At 40.0% G+C, this 26,197-nt stretch overlaps 1 long non-coding RNA gene across 1 annotated transcript in view; it reads right to left on the bottom strand.

Annotated features, from left to right (window-relative positions):
• Positions 1-1,316: 1,316 nt before the first annotated feature.
• LOC116278658 (uncharacterized) overlaps positions 1,317-26,197 on the bottom strand; it is a 57,483-nt gene continuing 32,602 nt past the window's right edge. The window contains exons 3-5 of the long non-coding RNA XR_012067567.1: positions 4,552-4,684; positions 3,935-4,018; positions 1,317-1,553 (exon numbers count right to left, since the gene is read on the bottom strand). This is a non-coding gene — a long non-coding RNA (uncharacterized lncRNA). The remainder of the gene's footprint in view (positions 1,554-3,934; positions 4,019-4,551; positions 4,685-26,197) is intronic.

The following is a 26,197-nucleotide window of genomic DNA, read 5'->3' as shown; positions in this document are numbered from 1 at the left end:
CTTGTCCTTTTTACCCAAGGTCAACCCTGTGAGAAGGAGACTCCTGGAAGAGGACCTGTGGCCACTCATGACAATATGATTTGAGGCCTTAAGAGTCCCTATCCCCACCCCATTCAAGGGCATCTTTCACCTGGGGTGATCATGTTTGAAGTTCTAAACATCAAGAGTAAGTCTCTCCATCCCTCTATGTCAGAAAAACTGTTGATAAAGAAAGCAGTTCCACAGAAAGACGATCAGTAACTCTTATCTCTAGCAAATGATTTGTAGTAAATTGCTTTTCACACTTTTTGGACACAGGGAAATCCGAAAATGACTTTAACTACAAGAATCTGATTTTATATGCAGCTTACCAGTGGACAGGCAGCTGGATGGATGCTCATGGAATAGAAGAGCAAACAACTTTCAATTCAGATAAATCTCTATAAATAAACAAAAAGAATCTGATTTTAGCACAGCCTGGTTAAACATAGAGCTAAAAAATTCTAAATCAATTCCTTTAGACCCTTCCCAGAATCAGCGTTTCCATGTTACACGATTCCAAGGAGTGTGATGAAGCCATAGTCTGTGTGAATAGTGCCCCCTGCAGTTGTACAGTTCAAAGCTTGTGAGGCCATGTGTGAGATCCCCTTCCAGACCTCTCCGGTGAAATAACGATGTTGACCAGTTTGCTATGGAGATTTCAGACGAGAACAATTAGAACCACTGTGAGTGCTTCCCAGTTAGAGGGCTTGTGATAGAACCAGGAAAGATGATGGGTAGCATTAATAGTCCCTCTCCAAACTTCAGGGATTTTAACAGCATTTTTAATCATCTTTGAGGTTTTTCAAATCAGTCTTTCAGAAATGGAGCTAGCACTGCCCCTAAGAAGACAAGGTAAAAATTACCACTGCTGGAACTACCCTGTTTGATCCTATAATGGTGAATACATGTAACTATGTTTGTCCAAACCCACAGAACGCACACCACCAAGAGTGAACTCTGGGGTAAACTATGGACTTTAGGTGATAATGTGTCAACACAGGCTCATCAATTGTAACCAATGTACCACTCTACAGGGGGATGTTGATAGTAGGGGAGGCTGTGCATGGGTCGGGGCAGGGTGTATACGGAAACTCTCTATACCTTCCACTCAATTTTGCTGTGAACCAAAAACTGCTCTAAAAAATAAAGTTAAATTTTAAAAATTGTTTAAATTACCACTGGCCTCAACCAATGTTCTCAATCAGGAATTGTGTGGTATTTCTTCCCTTGAAAGCTCAACAGAACAGCAAACCATTGTTTTAATCCCAGATACTTCATTTGTATATCATGTTAAGTTTTCAAGTCAGTTTCACATCCATATTTCAATTTGACCCTTCCAGTAAGAGTTGGTGTTGCTCACAGGAGGTAGATTAAACATTACTAGTCCAATAGGACAGGGGATGATGCTGGAATGAGGTAGGATGAGGGACTTTTCTGTGGTTCCACAGTCAGTTGAGAGAGCTCCAACACAGATCAACATTTCCTCCTCCATAGCCAGTGCATTTCCCTCTTCACAACGCTACCTCCAGGCCCTGCCAAACACAGCATCCAAATGAGACTTCAGCTGGGCAGCAAAAAAAGGCATACATATGTTTAGAGTATCATACCACATGCCAAAGCATCCTGTTCTCCAGGAAGGAGAGGGAGTAACACTCCAGTATTTCTGCTGTTGGGCAGTAAAGGATTAACTCAGCAGGTCTGGGTTATGGGAACCCTGCAAGTGCCAAAGAAAAGTTATGCCCTTTCCTGCAGCTCCTGGGAGAGAACCTCTAAGCCCCTGGAAGAGCCTACCTGTTAAGAGCATCTCTGACTATCTGGGGCCTTGGCCATAACAGATATGTTATGCCAACAGTATGATTTATGGTGGAAGCCTTGGGTCATGTGGTGTTATTTGGCCTCTGGAGGGCTGGAGACTGAGTAGCTAAGGTCAGTCACATGGGTGCCACATGGTTGTCCCATGCCTATATGACTGGTCCCCTATGAAAACCCCATTTACCAAGGCCCCAGTGAGCTTCCCTAGTTGACCATACTCCATACACATTGTCACACTAAGAAAATTAAGCGCTGACCATTTGACTCCATTGGGAGAGCACAAATAGAAGCTTGCACCTGATCTCTCCTGGGCTCTGCTCTATGCACCTTTTTCCATTGCTGATTTTAATCTGTATCCGTTCACTGTAATAAACTGTAACTATGAGTTTAATAGCTTTGCTGAGTTCTGTGAGTCCTAATGAGTGATTAACCCTAAGGGTGGTCTTTGAGACCCCCCAAACACAACTGTGATTATGGATGAGGTCACTTACAAAACCAGACTGTTGCTGGCTTGGCAAAAATTCACATATTCATATACTCCTGCCCTCACCATCCAACCAAACCCAGGAATCTAGGATGTGCCCTTCACCACCCAAGGTTCACCCAGCAGACCCCAGACAGTAGCTGCCTTCTCTCTGTGACCCATGTGCACACATCTCACTGTCCTACCACAAACACACTAGAACCTTCCCAAGAGGGATCTCCCTCCAGCCAGCTAAATAGAGACCTGTCCCAAAGGCAGCCGGGCCACGATAAGGAGACAGTGTCACTATTAAGAGGCTAAGAAGCAAATACAACACACCTACAATTATTTCTGTTGAATGGTTCCAAGAGGGACCTTGGGCTTCCTACTTGATGACATATGGCCACTGCTGTCCTGTGGAGGTGATCTGCAGTCTCATTAGCCCCTTTCCCAGCCACAGCACAGCATGGTAACCATCTGTCTTGTTGGCTCATAGAGCACAGCCTGGGACCTTTGGGAAGTGTGCCTCATTCCACAGCTGGTCTTCCTCTTGACCAGACTGAATATTAAACCTTGTCTGGCCATCTTCCCAGCCCCAGCTTGTTAATACTAATGGTTTCATCAGCACCCAAATATTATCGCTAGCGAATGTAATTTCCACTTTGTTTTCCAACAGGCAATTGAGATGTTACACCTGAGCGTCCTGGCCAGAACCTGGTGCTGAGCTGTCTCTGGTTTACTTTATGGTGTCCATCTGTCTGCCTTCTGGGCTCTTTTCACCCAAGGTTGCAGAGCAGATCAGCCAGGTTCCCAACTGATTGCGTCCTCAGAGGGCCCTCTGTCTGAAGGATCTAAGATGGGAATCGGCACATATGTTCACATTTGTGAAGAGAGAGTAGGACCAAAATATAAATGACCTTGAGATTTCTGCTCCACAACAACCCCATAAAGCTGGCATTTTTAGCCTAATACATTCGGGCCTCCACATCAAAGAGTTCCACATCCACGCATTCAACTAAATGCCGATAGAAAATATTTCTTTTAGTTCCAGAAAGTTCCAAAATGCAAAACTTGCCTTTGCCACAGGCAACTGTTTACACAGAATTTACATTGTATTAGGTATTATAAGCAATCTAGAGATGATTTAAAGTATATGGGAGGATATGTGTAGACTACATGCAAATACTACACCATTTTATATAAGGGATTTGTACTTCTGCAGATTTTGGTATCCACGGGGTCCTGGAACCAATCCCTCATGGATACTGAGGGATGACAGTATTTTTTACAAAGTCAAGCCCCAAGACTCAGGTTAAGTAACCCGTGCCACGTGGCACACATACCAAATGCCAGAGCTGGGATTCAAGCCCTGTCACCACGTGCTCAAACGCCAGGCTCTTTCTGGCCTCCAGTACTGCCTCTCACTGTGAACTAACCTATGTGAGGTTCTCCATCTAACCATGTGGCCTAGTGGGGGTGGACAATACATCCTGGGTCCAGGTAACTCTGGGGTTTTAGACTTCTCCCTCCTATGGTGGCCCTTAAGGACTTTCCTAGGAAACGGCTGATCGGGGTTTCCTTGGCAATCCCACAGCAGTTTGTTCACATTGTGCTAACTGTCCCAAAGATGTGGCTCACCTGGTACTGTATCCGATTCCTTAACAGGTTAGACCTTGCCTTATTCATCGTCATGTCTTCTGCTTCTGGCATGATAGCTGCACACTGTAGGTAAAGATAATGCATCTCACTAATAATGAACTTAAATCACACCTAGAATGTTCCAGAAGTAGGTTGTAATTATAGTAGTTGACTCAAAGACTTAGGGAGCTAGCAAAGCTTCAGAGGTTCTCATCCCAGATTGGCCGGCTGTTTGGGGCACTTTAATTTCTTTGAACTTCGGTTTTCTCATCTGTAATTTCTGATCTCAGACTGTTGTGAGAATTAAAGGAGGGAAGATGTTATGTAAAACACCCAGCACGACGCCCCACACACATTGGGTACTCAACCAAGTGGGTGCACCTTTTCTCCTGCCTTCCCTTTGAATGCTAATTTAGGGTGTGCCTTTGGAAGGTGGAGGTCTTTTAGAAACCCAGAAACTCCAGGGATTCAGAGCTTCTTCAGGTCTCTGCTAGTCTTTGGCTGTAAGTTCAGTAGACTGAAGCCATTAATGACTCACTTATCAGTCTCAACAAACTAATAGATACCGTCCCCCGCATACACGATGTTCTAGTAACTCAAGCAAAGGTATAACTTACCCTGTGAATTTGAGAAATGTCAACGTGCAATTTGGACAGCTCAGACTCAACTGCACACTTTGGTCTCCTTCTACATGGCAGGATGGGTTTTGGCTTGAATCATCTGAGTAAGTTCCTCTGCTCCCCAAGTTTCCTAAAACACATGTTTCATATTCTGAGTATAGACACTATGCAAAAAGGTATTATTTCACCTCCTGGGCAGGAGTGGGAGGAAACTGTGCTCTACACTGGAATTTGACACAACATCGTAAAATTATTATAAATCAATAAAAATGTTAAAAATAATAATAAAAAATAAAAGATACTTAACAGGCATATTTTAAAAAAAAGTAAATCTAAGACAATGTCACACAGTTCCTCCAGAGCAAAGCTGAAAGTTGGTCTCTGGGTCTCCAAATTTTCGATCCTTTCAGCATGTTTAAAGAAAGTGGTGACTGCATTTAAAAGCACCTAGGCTTTTAATATAAAAAAAAAAAGCTTTGCAGTTGTGCATTTCTTCCCTTTTGTGTAAAACATTAAAATGATGCTGATGTAATAATGAGGTAATCACATGGTAAGAATTTTTATGCTGTCCATTCCCCAAATGTCAGATATGCTCATGCTTTGGATTTTTTTTAATTGAAGTATAGATGATTTACAAGATTATATTAGTTTCAGTGATTCAATATTTTTGTAGATTATATTTCATTTAAAGTTGTCATAAAAATACTGGCACTATTCCCTGTGCTGTACAATGTATCCTTGTAGCTTATTTATTTTGTATATAATAGTTTGTAGCTCTTAATCTCTTACTCCTGTCTTGCCCTTCTCCTCTTTCCCTTTCCCACTGGTAACCACTAGTTTGTTTTCTGTATCTGTGAGTCTGCTTCTGTTTTGTTGTATTCATTCATTTGCTTTATTTTTTAGTGATAACATACAATAGTTGTCTTTCTCTGTCTGACTTCACTAAGAATAATACCCTCCAGGTCCATCCATGTTGTTGCAAATGGCAAAATTCCATTCTTTTTTATGGCTTGAGTAATATTCCATCATATATATATATATATATATATATATATCATATCATATCATATCTTCTTTATCTATTCTTCTGTTGCTGAGCATTTGTGTTGCTTCCATATCTTGGCTACTACAAATAATGCTGCTATGAACATTGGGGTGCATGTATCTTTTCAAATTAGTGTTTTCATTTTCTTCAGATATATACCCAGGAGTGGGGCTGCTAGAGCATATGGTAAGTCTATTTTTACCTTTGGAAGAAACTCCATACTGTTTTCCATAATAGCTGCACCCATTTACATTCCCATTTTTGCAGAAAAACGAGTTACAGCTCAGTGTTACAGCTCAGTTGTGACAGCAACCTGGATCTGGGCGAGAGACCAAGCAGCACTCAGAGAGCTGGAGAACTCAGGTTTATTATGCCACCGGGCCTACAGGAGTTAACACTCCAAGCTCTGGACCCTGTCTGTAGGTTTACATAGGCTTTTATAGGCTGCCAGTTTACACTTTGCAACATCCTATGCAAATAAGGTATAACAAAAGTTGACTAATTAGGAACAAGCTTTGTATAAATGGACCAGTCGGGAGGGAGAGAAATAACCAATCAGGAGTGAGCTCCATGCAAATAAAGTACTACCAATGGACCAATCAGGAGTGAGGGAAATGGACCAATCAGGAGTGAGCTCAGGGAACCAACAGAATTTTAGGGGTAAGTTCCACTTTCCTAGAAGTAAGCCGTTTCAGAGGCAAAAAGTGAGATAGAGCCTCTGGGGCAGGGAACCGGATGGTGCTGGCAGGAGAGTAGTGGCTCTGCCTGGGGTTCCTGCCTGTCTTTTTTTTTTTAATGGGGATTCCCACCTCACCATCAACAGTGTACTAGTGTTCCCTTTTCTCCACATCCTCATGTTGTTTAAGACTTAGCATTTTGTACTCAGATAAAGCAGAAATAATAGGTCAGAACCTCTATTTTTCATTGCCAAGTGAGAGTGATGCTAATGAGGGGTCACAGATTCATTCATTCATTCACTCATTCAAGTGTTTCTCAGGCCCCTCCACTGCACAGAAGACTGTACTCTCCCAGGCTCCAATCAGGCAAGCTTCCTGCAGGAGGTAGTACAATGAGGCTCCATGAGGGAACTGGTGCTGATGGGTGAAGAAGCTGAGGGGGAAAAAATGGAAATAATGACATCTGGTCTACCTAAGTCACAAAAGTTATTTTAGGAATTGTGTGGGATAATGTAGAAGGCATTATTTGAAAATAATGAACTGTACAAATAGTATAATCCAATAAGGAAAGAGAAATAAGACTGTGACCAACTAAGGCTGTAAATGCTATGCACCAAATTCACAGAAAAGACATAAGTCTTCCAGAAGGCTACAGAGTGAAATATCACCCCAAGCCTTGGTAGTTGGAGAATAACCCTTGTCAGAGCTGGGGCTATAGTAGGATCTTCCATTTGTCCTGATCTTTTATTCTTTGGGTGAACGTATATTATTCCAGGACATCCATGTTATAACCTATGATTTCTTGAAATATAAATAGGGAGAGGGTGTTAGCCTCCATTTCACAGATAGGAAAGTCAAGGTCAAAAGAGGTGAATTTGGTGACATACTCAATGTCACAAAGCAACTCAGCCCAGAAGGTGGGAATCCATACAGCTGGGCAGTGGAGCTGGAATGACTGCCAGCAATTACCATTTTAAGGATTAGAGAGAAGCCCTATTTGTACATCCTAGCCACTGATTTTATGGAGGAAGATGCTAAAAAAAAATGGATGTCTGCAAATTACCTGCAGGGTTCAATCCACAGCTGGATGTCTCTTGCCCCATCTCAAGTTATTGAGAATTCTTAGCACCCCAAATCCTGTTCTAACCTGAGCTACTGATTGCTCTTTATGGGAGGGTACTTCCTATTTCTAGAGTCCGGTGGAAGGAACTAGCACTAGGCAGGGGGCTGGAGGACTTCAGATCCATTCTTTCTTTGGGACTCCCGGGCTATATAATCCTAGAAAATTCCCTGAAATTACCTTTGGTGGAACCAACCTTCTCTTAGGTAAAACAGGAAGTAATACGCGTATCTTCTTGCCTCACCAAATCGCTGGGTGATAGTGATAGTGTACCAGGAGAACACAGTTAACATAAATGACTAAAGTGCCATACAAATGCAAGGTATGTTCCTAAGACTGTCTGTAGTAGCTGTTTTAGGACAGAAATAACACACATGATAGCCAGGCAAACAAAATTTCAAAACAAAAATGTCATAGGTGCCCTAGAGATGGGAAAGAACCAGGACAGGATCCCTTCTTTGCAGGTCAAGCAACAAGATGTGGGGAAGTGATGAGTGAACCCAGGCAAGCTCTCCCACAGCAGGAGCATCCAGTGACAGAGGCTGAACACTCAGGGCCCATCTTAGGAAATACATAATTTCAGAGACAGGGGACATGGTCGGTTAGGTCAGGGATAAATGGGAAGGCAAAAAGTAGGGGAAAAGCTATTCTGATTAGGAGACAGCATGTCAGCCCACAAGAGCAGAGCTTTGTGAGCTTCCCTGCTGGGCCCCAGGGCCATGCTTCATGGATGTACCACAGATATTTGCTGAGTGAGGGAACAGATGAGGTGTGGCATGAGCAAAGGGAGGGGATGAAACAGTGGATGGACTTCCTGGCGGGTGCCATGAGTGTTTTGTCCTTGACAAGTGATTACAGCTAGTGATGGCTTTATCCTTGGGCAAGTGAGGGGCTATTGGTATAGAGGCAAGATCAGGACAACCCTTCTTAGGCTGCTCTGGCTTTCAAAAAACACTTTCTAGTCTCCAAGGACAAAAGAGAGCATGAGTCACTAATGGGACAGAGATCTACGTCAACAGGTATAGCTGAGGCATGGACACAGTTGCAGGAGGAAGTCTTTCTGAATGCAAGCCTTTGTCATATTTGCTGCATTTTGCCTGTTAATTCACTTTCACCAAGTGATACTTTCAACAAGAATAGTGCGACAGGGTGGGACATCTGGAATGACAGTGTAAGGAGCTCAGTAGACCATTTCCCCAGTTAAAAAAAAACCATTTAATGGTGAACATTATAAAAAAAAAAACAATATAAAGTTCCTGGAAGTCATTCTAATATCATACAGCAAACTGAGCAGCATTTATTCCAGAAAGTCTAATAAGCTTGGTAAGAACAGTGATAATCTATGGCATTTGAGCTAGACCCTGCCTTCTTCCCTCCCCTTCAACTCCCCCCACCCAGCTCTGTGTTAGTGCTGTGTTACAGAAGATTTAACTCCAGGAAAGTGCAGCCAAGAATATTGGGGAAGGGGGCTCCCTTTAACCACAACTTCCAATTAGAGTACAGTTTCACCCGGGGGGGGGGGCAGTTATATCTCTCAACCCCCACCAGCTCTGTGTTACAGAAGCCCTATTTCATGGCAGAAAAGACTGGGGATTCCTTCCCCTACTCAAAGTGAAGGCTTATAAGGTAGCAGCTGTACCACAGGCAAGGCAATACTGGGGCCCCAATAGCAACCCCCATCCTCAACCCCCCTCATAGGGCAGAGGTCCCATGCAGGGAGGGACAAGTGGAGAAGATGGCAGCTACAGTCCCCTTCAGCTCCCACTTCAGAAGTTCTGCTCAAGAGGATAGGCAAGACTGGAGGACTTCATAGCTCTGCTGAGGAGCTGATTTTATTTGGAACAGAATGTGAAGTATAGGAGACCAGAAAATGCCACCCCAAAATATGACTTAGGAAATTAGTATAGGCCACCATAAAATATGCCTCTTTGGCATAAGGATTATTTTGGGAAAAACAGACACAGGATAAGCTCTGAAAACAGAGTAGAACTAACACTTTTGTAAGGGACATTTCCATTTATAAAGGAAATCTCCATTTATAAGAGTGTCTCCCTCTTTGTACCAGGAAGAGAAGGATGACTAAATCACAAGAAACTCTTATCAGTGGAAAAGGCTCTGATTTAAATCTGAATAACAAATCTTATCACACTTTTTATTGTACTTTTCCTGGTCACCTCCCCATAACTGCACCTACACCCTTCTTTTGTCTTTAGTTGAAGATGGTATTTAAGCCTGAGTTCTAAGCCATCTCTAAGAGTTACTCATTTTTCCCTGGCTATCTCCTATGTATACATGAGGTATACATGTTAATAAACTTTTGTTTGTTTTTCTCTTGCTAATTTGTCTTTTCTGGTGGGGACTCTAGCCAAGAACTTAGAAGGGTAGAAGGAAAACATTTTTCTCTCCTACAGGAGGAACTCATGCCTTAAGGTGTAGTCAGAAACAATAACAATCTTACTGTCAGACAATTATAAGAAAAGGCCAATAGTCTCAGGAAACTAGTACTAAAAGACAAAACAGCAAATCAGCCAGAAGTTTAACAGATAGAAACAGGAAACAGACAGCTCGAAAGTTCCCTATTAAGATCATACTTCTCCCTGGGGGTTGTGCATCTGTGTCAGACTGCACCTGGTAAAAAGCAACTGATGCAGGCACTTGAGAGCTATTGGTCTCCACTAGAACATGCAGCAGAATGTAAAGCATTCACCACATCAATCATAAATCTATCAACAAATGCCTGAACACTTACTGGTGTAGGGAAGGAAAATGTTTTCCTTGACCCTCTTAGGGTCCCTGGCTGGGCCTGTTAATTAAACTGACAAAGACAGATTTAGAGGAGAAAAGCATACAAATTTAGTTAATATAGGTTTTATATGATATAGAAGCCTTCATAAGAAAATGAAGACCCAAAGAAACAGACCTAAGGATTTTTATGCTAGGTTTGATGAAGAGTGGACAGTCGTGGAGACTAGATCAAAGAGTATGAGGAAAGTGTAGTAAATGAGTGAAATTTAGCAAGGCCTGTTTGTTCAAATTCTTTTCAGCTCCCTTTACCTTTGGAGATAAGGATGCTCCTTTCCCCTGGGTAGAGGGAGGGCACCTCTCACATGAGAGTCTCATGACCTGCTTCAGGGAAGAAGGGTAGGGGGAAGGTCAGAGTAACATTCTTATTTCTGCATTTTCTCAAATTCCTTCAACTTTAAAATATCCAGTATGCCAATATGCCATATTTGGGGGTAGCATGTTCTGATCCACATTATTGGCTCAAGAAGCATAAGCATGACCTCTAAATAATCACAGATTGAATATTAAACTATGCTAATCTGGGACAACTTCTAGGAAGCCAGGCTTATAAATAAAAATGAGGCAAAAAACTGAGCAGTGACATCAGAGACTGCACACTGTGAAGGAAATATACTTCACAGAATTAATCCAGGAAAGATATTAAACAAATAACAAAATAAAAACAAAAGCATTAAGAAGGCTCAGAGGAAGTACTGGGCTAACTAGTATTTAGAGTTGCTACAATATATTATGTGAAATGCCTAGTGTTCAATAGAAAGTTATAAGACATGAAATGAAACAGTAGAGTGTGATTCTTGTACAGTTTTTTTAAAAAACAGGCAGCAGAGACCAACTTAAGGGGACCTAGATGTTGAACTTAGCAAACAAAGACCTCAAAACTATTATAAATACACTCAAAGAATAAAACAAACCATGTATAAACAATTAAATTTCTATGACAATGATTCATCAAATAAAGAACATCAATAAAGAGATAGAAATTATTTTTTTAAAGAACCAAGTGAAAATTCTGAATTTGAAAAGTACAATAACTGAAATGAAAAAAAAATCACTGGAGGAGCTCAACAGTAGATTTGAGCTGGCAGAATAAAGAATCAGTGAACTTGAAGATAGATCATTTAAGGTTATACAATTTGAAGGACAGAAAGGACAAAAGAATGAAGAAAAATGAGCAGAGCCTCAGAGACTGATGGGACACAATGAAGTAGAACAACATGCACATACCTGGAGTACAAGAGGGAGAAATGAACAGAAAAATTATTTGAAGAAATAACCACTGAAATTTTCTGTAATATAACACAAACCATTAATCTACATATCCAAAAAATTCAGCAAAATGCAAGTAGGATAAACACAAAGAAATCCATGCCTAAACATATCATAGTAAAAGTATTGACAGCCAAAACCAAAGAGAAAATCTTAAAGGAGCAAAAGAAAAATAAGTGTACTCCACTGTAGGTGGGAATGTACATTGGTGAAGCCACTATGGAAGACAATATGGATGTTCCTTAAAAAACTAAAAATAGAACTACCATACGATCCAGCAATTTTACTCATATATATCCAGTGTATGTGTGTGTGTGTGTGTGTGTGTGTGTGTGTGTGTATTTATTTATTTATTTATATATACCTACACTTTTGTATATCTTTTATATCCAGAAAAAAAATTTAAACACTAATATGAAAAGATACATGCACCTCAGTGTTCATAGCAGCACTGTTTACAATAGTCAAGACATGGATACAACCCAAGTGCCCATCAACAGACAATTGGTTTAAGAAGATGTGATTTTATCACCTCACACTAGTCACAATGGCCATCATTATAAAGTCCACAAATGATAACTGACAGAGCGGGTGTGGAGAAAAGGGAACCCTCCTACACTGCTGGTGGAATGTAGTTTGGTGCAGCCATTATGGAAAACAGTATGGAGATTCCTCAAAAGGCTAAAAACAGACTTATTATATGACCCAGCAAACCCACTCCTGGGCAGAGGAAACTCTAATTTGAAAAGATACATGCACCCCAATGTTCATAGTAGCACTAGATACAATAACCAAGACATGGAAGCAACCTAAATGTCCATTGACAGATGAATGGATAAGGAAGATGTGGTATAATTCTATAATAGAATACTACTCAGCCATAAAAAAGAATGAAATAATGTCATTTGCAGCAACATGAATGGACCTGGAGATCATCATTCTAAGGGAAGTAAGCCAGAAAGAGAAAGAAAATTACCATATAATATCACTCATACGTGGAATCCTAAAAGGGAAAAAAACACAAATGAAACTTTACAAAACAAAAACAGACTCATAGACATAGAAAACAACATTATGGTTACCAAAGGGGAAAGGGAAGGAGGAAGGGCAAATTAGGAGTATGGGATTCAGAGATACAAACTACTATACATACTATATGTAAAATAGATAAACAACAAGGACCCACTGTATAGCACAGGGAAGTATATTCAATATCTTGTAATAGCTTATAATGAAAAATAATCATATATATATAAAATTGAATCACTATGCTGTACTCTTGAAACTAACACAATATTGTAAATAAACTATACTTCAATAAAAAAAATAAGTGTACTCCATTCTCTTGACACTGCATTGTTTCTCACTGGTTGTGATTCATCCAGTCTTGGGCAGGGGCAGCTCTGAAGATGGGGCTCCACACACCAGCTGAAACATATGAACTTATTCCTGGATCCTGTTCTGTGGTTATTCCTGAGCTGTCACCTATATCAACATCGTAGAGTTTTGATACAGCCCTTTCACCTATTGCTGCCCTTTATGGGCTATGTAACTTAGGGCAAGTTACTTATTAGCCTCTCTGAGCTCATTTTCCAAATATCTAAGAGGACCTCATCTCCCTACCTTGTCTTACTATTGTGAGAATTAAAAACAATATATGTGCAGTGTCCTGACTGTGGATGTTACTGCAGAATTGACAATAGCTGATCTTGGGGTATTTTTGTTTTGTTTTGTTTTGGGGGGAGAATTAGGTTTGTTTATTTATTTATTTTAACAGAAGTACTGGGGATTGAACCCCAGACCTCATGCATGCTAAGTGCACACTTGGAAGAGAGTAGTTATTATGGGTCAAGTTTGGTGTGGTGATCCAGGAGATATGCCACCAGAGGATATGCCAGCACTGGAAGGTACAGGAGTGCAAACTGCTGACCAAGTGAGCACCATACATTCATGACCTCCAAGGGCACAGCAGGGGTTGTGGTGATTTAATCCTAACAATGACTTTTAGTGCTGCCCAGCTTTAGCCCAGGCTACTGTCCTTAGGGCCTCGATTTGAGTAAATAAGCCATCTCCACAGCTTCTCAATAAACCTGTCTGATTTGTATGATGATGCCTGTTTTACAGGTAAAGCAGACATTGAGGCTTCAAAGGTGTGAATTCATCTACACAAGGTCACACAAGATGTAATAGGTAGAGCTAGACTGTAGGCTCAGAACCCTTTACTGGCAAATAAGAGCTCTTTTCCCATACTCCGCTGCCCTTCAGATTCACGTTTATCCTGTATGTATTGAATACCTCCTGCACACTGAGCACTTGGGCCATCAGGACTATGCATTCGCTTGGACATTTCCTGTGACATGAGGCTTTGACTTTAGCTAAGGTGTTAAGTGCATTGATTTTTCTCTTGGTTTGGTTTGAGCTGTGCCCCCAGGAATTATAAGTACATAGTCTTCTAAGGAGCAAGTTCAGATAGCTCCTTGGTTCTCTATGACCCACCCCTGAGTTAATCTCCCCAAGATTCCAGAGGATCCAGTGTTAAGTAGTGGTCCAAGTTCTCAGAGCAGCCTGTCACATGATCAAATCCTAAAACTGCACCATAGAGTGACAGTTGGGACTTCAGAGTGGTTCCATTCTGCTCCAATGAGTGTGTTCTCCCATTATTGGCAGGTGCTTTTCATAATTCAGTAGAGAAATGGATGAGAGACAGGTAGGACAGCCCTCAGGTGACGATTGAGTCCTTTTTAGATTTGTTCTTATCTTACAGACCTTTCCTAGACACGGGCCCTCAAAGAATTCAACCTGAGGACACAGATCCTCAAAGAATTCACAGACCTCACACCCTGAACACAGACACCTAAATATCTCAAAATAAAATATTGAGAAACTAAGGGCAGGGAGGGATAAATTAGAGGTTGGGGATTAACAGACACACATTACTATATATAAAACAGATAAACAACAAAGACCTAATGTATAGCACCAGGAAGTATTTTCAATACCTTGTAATAACATATAATGGAAAAGAATCTGAAAGAAAATATATGTATGTATGTATATGTATAACTGAATCACTTTGCTGTACACCTGAAACTAGCATTGGAAATCAACTACACTTTAATTTTAAAAGTTTTTAATAAAATATTTTAAAAATAAAAAAATATATTGGGAAACAGAAAAGCACAGAGTATAGAGATATCATACCTCGAATGCCAATCCTCAGACAACTCAGACTGAAACCTGGGAACATAGACTATCAAAGAATTCAAAAATGTCATACCCTGAACAAAACCCCAAAGGCCTTAGACTCAAATTTTAGGATATACATCCTTAAAGAGTTCAAAGACCTCACACCTTGAACACAGATCCCAAAATCTCTGATTAAAAATTGAAAGAAAGTCAATTAAAGAGTCCAAAGACCTCACATCCTGAACTCAGACCCCAAATAACTCAAATTGAGCTTGGGACACAGAACCTCTAAAAGTTCAGAGAATTCTCTCCTTAAACATGAACCCCCAAACACCTTATACTTAGTGGAACACAGACTCCTGAAAGATTTCAGAGATTTCATATCCTGAATACGGTCTCACCAAATATCTCAGACTCAAGCCTTGGAGAAGAGACTCTCTAAAAGTTCAGAGACTTCATATTCTAATCATAGGCCTGCAATTGGCTCAAACTCAAAACTTGGGGCATTTAACTCCAATGAGATCAGACAACTCATACCCTAACCAGAGCACACTAAATACTTAAAACTTGGTACTCCAAAGTTCAGGGACCTCACACCCAGAACACAGACCACAAAAACCTGATATTCAAATCTTCAAAAACAGACCATCAAAGACTTTCAGGCACCTCACACCTTGACCACACAACTCTCTAACACCTCAGACTCAAATCTTGCAAAGCAGACCTTTGAGGAGTTCAGGGACTCATACCCTGACCAGAGTAACACAATACTTAAGTCTAAAATGTTGGTATACAGACCCTCAAAGAATTTGGAGACCTCACAGCCTGGACACAGACACCAGAATACCTCAAACTGAACCTTGGAACAGACCCAGAAAGATTTCAGAAACCTCACATACTGAACACAAACTGAAAATTACCTCACATGTAAAACCTAGAAACACAGATTCTCAAAGATTTCAGAGGTCTCCTATCTTGAATAAGAACTCTACGAATACCTCAGACTCAAACATTGGAACACAGACCCCCAATGAGTTCAGAGATCTAATACCCTGAACAAGGACCCCCAAATACCTCAAATTCAAACCTTGGAACAAAGATCATCAAAACATTTAGGAAACACAGACTCTGAACTGAGACCCTGTCAAATACATTAAACTCAATCTTGAGGACAAACACGCTTAAAGATTAAGAGGCTTTCACACTGAATGAAGAACCTGAAATATTTCAGACTCAAAACAACAAAAATTTCATAGATCTCACACCAAGAACATAGACTTCCAAACACCTCAGACTTAATACTTGAGACACAGACCCTCAAAAATTTCAGAGACCTCACATCCTGAACAAAGACCCCCAAATACGCCACATCCAAACTTTTGGTCACAGATCCTCAGAGATAGATATCTCAAGCCTTGAACACAGACAGCAAACACCTCAGACTAAAACCACAGGACACAGACTGTCAGCGTGTTCAGAAATTTCACACCAATAATAAGACTCCCAATAAATCAAACTCAAACATTGAGATACACACCCTCAAAGATTCCAGAGACCTTGTATTAACCATGTCTTTTATTTTCTGTATTCTGATGCTTTGATAGCTGGGGCCTTGCTGACCCTAGAGGGACTGTCCCTCCCAGGGTTGATCAAGTCCTAGAAATAGTTAAAACAAAGCAAACAGACAGACAAACAAATAAAATCAACTCACCCTAGAGAGTGCTTTTCAAATACAACCCAACTAATCCAGAGCTGACACTTCAACCACCTCCTCTATCAGGGTCTCACACTCCAGACCACTATTCCCCTGCCCTAATCACCTAGGGCCAGGTACTAGACAACAAGGGATAGCCTCTATACCCAGAGCCCAATGAAATTCTTCAAACTAACCAACTCTAAGCCTGCTTACCTTGCCTAGCCCATTCCTTCCTATGAAAACCACAATCAAGACTCTTGTCCACAATTTTCCCATCTCCCTCTGCCTTCTGACTGACCCTGGTGCTTCCTATGTGGCATCCAAGGTATGGCATGCCCCTTCCGTTGAAACTGTGAGTATAACAATCTATCTTTTCAGTGGCAGTCATTTCCTGATCTGTTGGCCTTACCATACCCAAATTATAATAAAACCTACATTAAAACAGACTTCATATTCTGACCAGATTTCACCAAACACATATGCCTCAAAACTTAAAACATACAGTTTTCTGAACTTTTCAAAGAGTTCAGAGAATTCTAACCCTGAATGCTGACCCTGAATTGTCTCAGGCTCAAACCATAGGATGGACCATGGAAGAATACAGAAACTTCACAACTTGAACACAATTCCCAACTATCTCTGACTCAAACCAGGCAACACAGACCCTCAAAGAGTTCAGAGAACTCAAATCCTGGGTGCAAACAAAAAATAGCTTAGATTAAAAACTTAGAAAATAGACTCTGAAATACTTCAGTGAACTCACATTCTGAACTTAGACCCCCACGTACCTCAGATTCAGACCTTGAGACAGACCCTCAAAGAATCCACTTACAACACACCATGAATTAAGACCCCTAGTTAACTAAGACTCAAACTTTGGGACACACATCCTCAAAAAATGTAGGGATTTCACAAACTGAACAGAGACATCTAAATACCGCATAGTTAAACCTTGGAACACAGATCATCAAAGCGTTTAGAAAGCTTACAACCTGAAAAAGACCCCAAATACCTGAGATTTAAACCTTGGAACAGAGCTTCAAAGAGTTCAGAGGCTTCACATCCTGAATATAGACTCCCCAGATACCTCAGATTCAAACCCTGGGACACAGAACCTCCTGCAGTTCAGCGACTTCATAGCTAGAACAGAAACCTCAAATATATCAGATTAAACTTTGAAAGAGAGCCTCCAAGAGTTCAGAGACCTCACTTCCTGAAAGCAGACCCCAAATACCTCAGACTCACACCTGGAATGTAGACCATCTAAAATTTCAGAGACCTCACACCTTGAACAGGACCTGCAAATACCCCAGACTCAAACTTTGTGACACAAACCCTCAAATATTCAGAGACCTCACACCATGAACACAAATGCTCAAATAGCTGAACCATTACAATGGGACAGAGCCTTCAAGAGTTTGGAGACAGGAGGCCCTGAACATAGTCTCCCAAATACCTCAGACTCCTTTCTTGAAACACAGACCCTCAAAGATTTCATGGACTGAACACAAACCCCACACACCTCAGATTCAAACTCTGGAGCACAGATACTCAGAGAGTTCAAGGATTTCAGCCTGACTTCCCACACCAAACACCTCAGAATCAAATTTGGACAGACTCTCTGAAAGTTCTAAGATTTCAGACCTTGAACCTAGACCTCCCAAATAAATCATATAGAACACTGACTCTGAAGGATTTCAGTGACCACATACACTGAATTCAGAACCTAATTACTTCAGACTCAAACCTTAGAACACAGATCATCAAAGCATTTTCAAACCTCATACCCTGAAAAAGATTTTAAATACATTAGAGTCATACCATGGAATATAGACCCTCAAAAATCTCAGAAACTCAACACCTAAACACAGACCAAAAATACATCACATGCAAACCTTGGGATAGAGACCCTATAAAATGCTGAGAGCAGCATTATTCACAATAGCCAAAAGATAGAAGCAACCCAAGTATCCATTGAGAATGAACAGAGAGACAAAATATGGTATATACATACAATGGAACATTATTCAGACTTAAAAAGGAAGGAGATTCTGACACATGCTACCACACAGATGAAACTTGAGGACATTATGCTAAGTGAAATAAGAGAGTCACAAAAAGACAAATACTGTATGATCCCACTTATATGAGGTACTTAGAGTAATCAAATTCATAGGAAGGAGAATGGTGATTGCCAGGGACAGGGCGGGGGTGTGTGGAATGGGGAGTTAGTGTTTAATGGCTACAGAGTTTTACTTTGGGAAGATGAAAAAATTCTGGTGATCTGTTGCACAACAATGTGAATGTACTTAATGAATTGTACACTTAAAAATAGTTGAGATGGTAAATTTCATGTTATGTGGACTTTACCACAATTCAAAATATAGGGATTGGGCAATGTTCACAGCAGAATGATTTACAATAGCCAAAACATGGAAAAAACCTAAATGTCCATTTACAGATGACTGGATAAAGAAGTTGTGGTATATTTATATAATGGAATACTAATCAGCCATTAAAAAGAATGAAATAATGCCATTTGTAGCAACATGGATGGACCTAGAGATTATCATACTAAGTGAAGTAAGTCAGAAAGAGAAAGACAAACATCATATGATATTACTTACATGTGGAATCTTAAAAAATGACACAAATGAACTTATTTACAAAACAGAACAGATTTACAGACATAGGAAAAAATTTATGGTTACCAGGGGGGAAAAGGGGTGGGAAGGGATAAATTGGGAGTTCGAGATTTGCAGATACCTACTACTATATAGAAAATGGGTAAACAACAAGGTCCTACTGTATAGCCCAGGGAATTATTTTCAATATCTTACAGTCATCTATAATGAAAAAGAATATGAAAATGAATATATGTATGTACATGTATGACTGAAATATTATGTTGTACACCAGAAATTGACACAATATTGTAAACTGACTATACTTCAATATTAAAAAAGAGAAAAATTTATAGGGATTGGTGATTTTACCTGGATTATCCATCTCTGCATTATCTGCTTGATTGTTCACCTTGGACCAGCCTATAGCTCCTCCTTAGTACACTATTGAGTTGCTTAGTCACCATCACTCAGAGCCAGCATCCACCCCATCGAATGTGGTTTAAAAATTACGAGGACACTAACACGATGGTGGAAGATCATCTGTTATTGTCCCCGTCCTCAAAGACAAAGAACGGTATGTAGTGACAATGAGTAGACAGAGACACAAAAATAAGGATTTGTGGAAAAGAGGGGATTGTAAATTAGAGAATCTCTCCAGTTTAACCAAAAGAGCCATAGGGAAATATTATTCCTATCACTTCTTCAACTGAGCTCAAATTCCCTTGTGTATATGATCAACATAATCTAGCCAAATAACAAAAAAGAATTACAATGATTATTATACTTGTAATATTAACTCCCACTGCCTTTCACACATATATAGCGCTTTACAATATTTACAGCTTTTTTGTGTGACTTAGTTCATTTAATTCTTGAAACTCTAACAAGAAGACAAGATTGAGTCAAAAATCTCTGGCTTAGGATCAGTGGTTATGTAGGCATCTCTGGCTCCTGGGGTCATCACCTTTACCATGTGACCTCCAAAACATTGACCTCTGGTAATTGTCTGATCTATGCTAATCTTCTGTCTGCTCCTCTTGTCATATACCCCTTACAGATTTGATTTACAGTACCTAGTCCCTATCATCTATGATCTGTCATAAAGTTTTGCAAGATTTACCTTTTAATAGTCCATCTAGAATCCATCCACTACTCTCGGGCCCTTTATCATCTCGCAGTTGTACTATTTATTATAACATCCTCCCAACTAGTCTCTCTACTTCCATTTTGGCCCCTTAGTCGGCTTCATGGTGATTAAAAAAAAAAGAAGGTTCATTCAAAGTGTTTAAATAGAAAGACTTGAGTTAATGGTCCATTCACAGAGACTTTAGCAGAGTTAAAGGAACAAATTAAGGATGATGAGACATTTGGGGAACAGCAACAGGGAAAAGCCATTACTATCCCTAGATGCAGAAGGGCAAGAGGAGGAAAAGGTGTTACTGGAATCCAGTGAGACCTGGAGTGGGCAAAGAAGCACCAGCAGACAGGAGCTGGGGCTGTAAGGAGAGAACAATGGCCACCAATGCATCCACAGCTAGGCATGGAGGGAGTTGGAGTGGAGGAAAGACAACCACAAACTCTCTCTCTAAACACACTCTGATCTACTGGTACCCACTTCTCTCCCCACCCCCAACATATATGCATTGTTCAAAATCAAGCAGCAGTTAGAGGATACAGTGGTTTAAAAAACATCTTCAAGTTCTTTTGCAGTCCTCTCATGAAGGGGTGAAGTCTAATTCTCCTCCACTTAAATATGGACTGGCCTGAATGACTCATCTGTAACAAATAAAAGGTAGTGGAAGGATCCTACATAATTTCTAAGGCTAGACCATAAAAGGCAATACAGCTTCTGCCTAGCTCTCTCTCTGAGGATGCTTACTTTTGGGATCCAGCCATGCTATGTGGAAGCCCAAGCCACCTAGAGAGACCAGGTATGGGCTGTATTCTGGCAAAAGCCCCTACAGAGGTCCCAGCTGGCAGCCAGCACAAACCACCAAGTAAGTGAGTGAGGAAGCCTTCGAGATGACTCCAAAAACAGCCAGCTGTCTGTCTGAAACCATATGGGAGATCCCCAACTGAGGACCACCTAGCTGAGTCCAGTCAACTCTCCAATCTGTGAGAGAGAATAATAATAAATGATGGTGATCACTTGATGTCACTAGGTTTGGGGTGGTTTGTTATGCAGTTAGAGATAACCAGAACTCTGAGAGTCTAGGGGATGCAGTCTGTGAGGGCTCAGCCTTTGGGCACAGAGCAAGGCAGAGAAGAAGCAGAAAGTGGATGCCGGGTAATATGTGGAGGATAACCAGCACAGCCCCCTTAAATCTCTCATCCACATTATAGCCAGAAAACCTTTCATTGGCTACTAGTGAAAGCCCAAGCCTGGCACACAAGGACTCCCAGGACCTTGCTTTCTCTGCTTTTCACTACCATCTCCAAGAATTCCCTGTTTTGTGATTTATTTTAATGGTTATACTGGATTCATCGTAATTCTCCCAACACATTATGCTGTTTCTTTCCTCCAAGACTTTGCTTCAAAGACTTTCCTTCTAGCATATCCCTTCTTTTTTTTTCCCCTTCTTAAGAAAAGTTTATCAAGAAATTTCCTATATTAAACACTGGCAAAATAATGAGTAACATTATTAATATAAACTTACAAATACACCTTTAAAAAGATGTCATTACATACAGGTGGCCAATGGGCACATGAAGAAATGCTTGATATCACTAATAATCAGAGAAATGCAAATCAAAACTACAATGAGGTATCACCTCACCAGTCAGAATGGCCATCATTCAAAAGTCCACAAACGATAAACGCTGGAGAGGGTGTGGGGAAAAGGGAACCCTCCTACACTGCTGGTGGGAATACAGTTTGGTGCAGCCACTGTGGAAAACAGTATGGAGATTCCTCAAAAGACTAGGAATAGACTTACCATATGACCCAGTAATCCCAGTCTTGGACATATATCTGGAGGAAACTATAATTCAAAAAGATATATGCACACCAATGTTCACAGAAACATTTTTACAATAGCCAAGACATGGATGCATCCTAAGGGTTCATCAACAGAATACTGGATAAAGAAGAAGTGGTATACATATATATGATGGAATATTACTCAACCATAAAAAAGAATGAAATAATGCTATTTGCAGCAACATGGATGGACTTGGAGGGTATTACTCTAAGTAAAGTAAGTCAGACAGAGTAAGACAAATACTGTATGATTTCATTTATATGTGGAATCTTTAAAAATGACACAAATGAACTTATTTGCAAAACAGAAACAGACTCACAGACATAGAAAACAAACTTATGGTTACCAGGGGATAAAGAGGGTAGGAAGGAATAAATTGGGCTCTCATGATTTGCAGATACTAACTACTATATATAAAATAGATGAACAACAAGGTCCTACTGTATACCACAGGGAACTATATTCAATAGTTTGTAATAACCTATAAGGGAAAAGAATATGAAAGAGAGTATATATGTATATGTATAACTGAATCACTATGCTGTACACCAGAAATTAACACAACATTGTAAATTGACTATACTTCAATTTTTTTCAAATGTCATTAATGTTTTTTATTTCTTTTACAATAAATGTGATAATATATATAAAGCAGTCTGTAAGTGTTGGCTATTATGACAATTTTAGAAATAAGAAAATTAGTGAATACTGACTAGAAATATGGACTATTCAGGATGTTCAGCAATTAACAAAATATCTCCCTTTCTTCTTTCCTCACTCTACTCAAAAATACCATCCAAAAAAATGTAACTGCCCAGGCAGTCTGCTGGGGCAGGTCCAGATTCACTATCAGATGCACATGTGTGCAGTAGCTTCTCCCCTGAAATAATGAGCCAGGTACCAGCCAGATGTGAACATAGACCCATCTGTGACTATCCCACCTGTGAACTGTCTGGTGCAGTCCTAGCTCCATTTCTTAGCTATGATGCTTTTCTTCTCCTAGGAGAGCAAGGATGTAGCAGATAGGCTGGCTTGGCACTCACTGGATTTAAAATCTAAAAGTCTTCAAACTTGAGAATTTTCTTTCTTCACCAAGGTTCTGAGAGCCACAGACCATCTTCTGAATGCTCACACATAAGGTGTTGGAAATAGCTATGTGGTTTGGCCAAGTAGCATCAGTTTGGGCTTCAGAAAACTATTGCTGTTTCTTTCCTCCAAGACTTTATGACTTTCCTGCTAGAATGCTCTTTCCTTTTTTCCAACCTGTCAATTGTGAATGTCACATCCTTTAAGAGCCTTGGCTGAAAATCCTATACGTATCTTTTTCTTATTCACTTTACCCTAATGTAATGAAATTCTCTCTCTGTGACTGTTGAGTCTGTCTGTCTTACAGGGGAAGCTCCTGAAAGGTGGGGAGGAGCCTTTATTCATGAGGGTATCTCAGCACACAGCTACTGCCCCCAGTAGCATAACGGCAGAGATAGGACAATAAGCTTTTATTTTAAAGGAATTTTTAAGGAAAATGAAGAGGCTAAGGCAAAAGGTAACTTGTGCACTCTTAAAAAGCCTTTCTGTTAAAGGGAAAAAATCATTCTGACACTTATTAAAATGGTAAGGAAGACTTTATAAGGTACTATTGCAATAGTTATATTAGGGAGTAAACACTTTTCCTCTGCTATCTTAGTTTAAGTGATTGGGAACCTGCAAATTGACACAAGACAGTAAAAAAAAAAAAGTAGCAGAGTATGCAACCCCAAAATATGCCACTTTGGTATAAGGATTATTTTGAACTGAAGGCAACTGAGAAGAAGCAGGTACAAGAAAAGCTTTCTGCCTTCCTCATCTTTGCTCCAAAGTAGGACATAAATTTGTAAAGGCACCCCCCCAACCTTCCACCACCACCATCTCTCTACTAGGAGGGACAGAAGTTTAATCAATCACTGGAGATAACTCTACACCCTTATCATCCCAGAGGTGGCAGCAGAGGGATCTACATAACAAATTTTGCTAAGTAGCCCTTATCTTCCATTAGTTCCCCCATATATTTAACTTCTCACAATTTGCCACTCTTAGAAACTCAAGGTCCTTTTCCTTTGTCTCATCGCTTCTCTAAAATGTTAAGATGATTGTTAAGATGCTACATAAGCCCAAGTTCTAAACACCCATTTGAGTTACTCATCACTGAGTAGTCCCATTTGTGTACATGAAGCATGCATTAATAAACTTGTTTATTTTTCTCTTGTTAATCTGTCTTTTGTAGAATATGAAAATGAATATTTGTATGTATATGTGTGACTGAAACATTATGCTGTATACCAGAAATTCACAGACACATTGTAACTGGATTATACTTCAGTTTTTAAAAATCTGCCCTTTTTTTCACTCTCATTTGCAAGATGTCAGCCAATGAACCTAGGATGGGTAAAAGAAATAGATACTTTTCCTCCCCTATAACAGATTAGCAAGAGAAAAGACCTATTTTTTAAATTCATGTATGTACATACAGGAATTCACAGAAAAATGTGATTTGAGGAGGCATTTAGAATTAGGGAAGGGGAGAGGAAGAAGGGAACTTATGGGAAAAAAAATAACTTTGTGGAAAGAGAAAATGGCCCTGAGGAGAACAGATGGGAGACATGGTAGTTTTGTAAAATATCTGTTTATGTGATGCGGCAGCTTCTCATCTTTGATGATAAAAGTCAGTCTTCCCTGGTTGCTCTCAGAAAGAGGATTTATGACAGTTTAGTTCTTTGGGAAGGCTCTGCTTTTAGGCAGATAAGAGATTTCAAGAATTCAACTGCCTTCTTTTTCAAAACAATTTTTATGCCATAGTGGCTTATTCTGGACTCCATCAAGTGTCAAGACTATCACAATAGGGGAGAGAGATCGGGCTCAACTCTGAATACAACAAGGTCAAGTGGGAATTTATAGCCAATGGGCAGAATGAGGGGTCAGTGGATGGAAAATTACTAAGAGGAGACATCAAGGGTAGGGGGATTCTTGCTAAACCAACTCTACGGGATTCTTACATGAAGGCAAGCCAGGGTCATCAGATATAAAGGGTGAGGGATATCTTTAAACTGACTTAGTAGATTCTTGCTACAACTGGACTAAGCAGGCAGAAGACAGGGCCCAAGGACAAGGACTAGTTGAAAAGAGGTCTCAGAGGAGCCTAACTACAGTTTGATCACAGAAAGAGTCTTTGTCACTTCTGAACTCAAATTGAAGCTGACTGTAGTATTTATCAGGTGTCATCTGAACGCCAAGGTCGCTCTGTGACGATGGCCTAAATACAGCCAGAGACACAAATGTGGCATTTGAGCCTTCTGGTTTTATATCTTAGGTCCATATTGCTTTTCCTGCTCTACTCACAAAAAAGAAAGGAGAAATACCATCTAACCAAAAATGACCCAGGAAACCTATGGAATGGTAGAAAATACTTTTAAGCCATATATCTGATAAGGGGTTAATATCTAGAATGTATAAAGAACTCACACAACTCAATAACAAAAATATCCAATTTTAAAATGGGCAAATGGGGAGAGTATATCTCAGTGGTAGAGGGCTTGGGTTCAATCCCCAACACCTCTGTTAAAAATTAATTAATTAATTAATTAAACCTAATAAACTCCCACCAACAAAATTTAATAAAAATTTTAAAAATAAGCAAAAAATTTTAATTGGGCAGAAGAACAAAACAGACATTTTTCCAAGGAAGGGACCCAAATAACCAATAGGTACATGAAAAGATCTTCAACATCTAATCATCAGGGAAATGCAAATCAAAGCCACAATAAGATATCACCTCATGTCTGTTAGGATAGCTATCATCAAGAAGACAAGAGACAACAAGTGTTGGTGAGGATGTGGCAAAAAGAGAACCCTTGCACACTGTTGGTATGGCCACCATTCTACAATAGAAAACGGAATGAAGATTCTTCAAAAAATTAAAAATAGAGCTATTCTATGATCCAGCAATCCAACTCCTAGGTATATATCTGAGGGAAATGAAAATAGGATATTGAACAGGTACCTGCACTCCCATATTTATTGCATTATTCACAATAGCCAATATATGGAAACAACCTAAGTGCCTATCAATACATGAATGGATAGGGGGAGGGTATAGCTCAGTGGTAGAATACATGCTTAGCATGATGAGGTCCTGGGTTCAATTCCCAGTACCTCCATTAAAAATAATAAACAAACAAACAAACCCAATTTCCTTCCTGCCAAAAAA

This window comes from Vicugna pacos, chromosome X (genome assembly GCF_048564905.1).
Source record: "Vicugna pacos chromosome X, VicPac4, whole genome shotgun sequence".
Lineage (NCBI taxonomy): Eukaryota > Metazoa > Chordata > Mammalia > Artiodactyla > Camelidae > Vicugna > Vicugna pacos.
The sequence above is the reverse complement of the archived record's forward strand: the minus strand, read 5'-3'. Positions and strand labels throughout refer to the sequence as shown.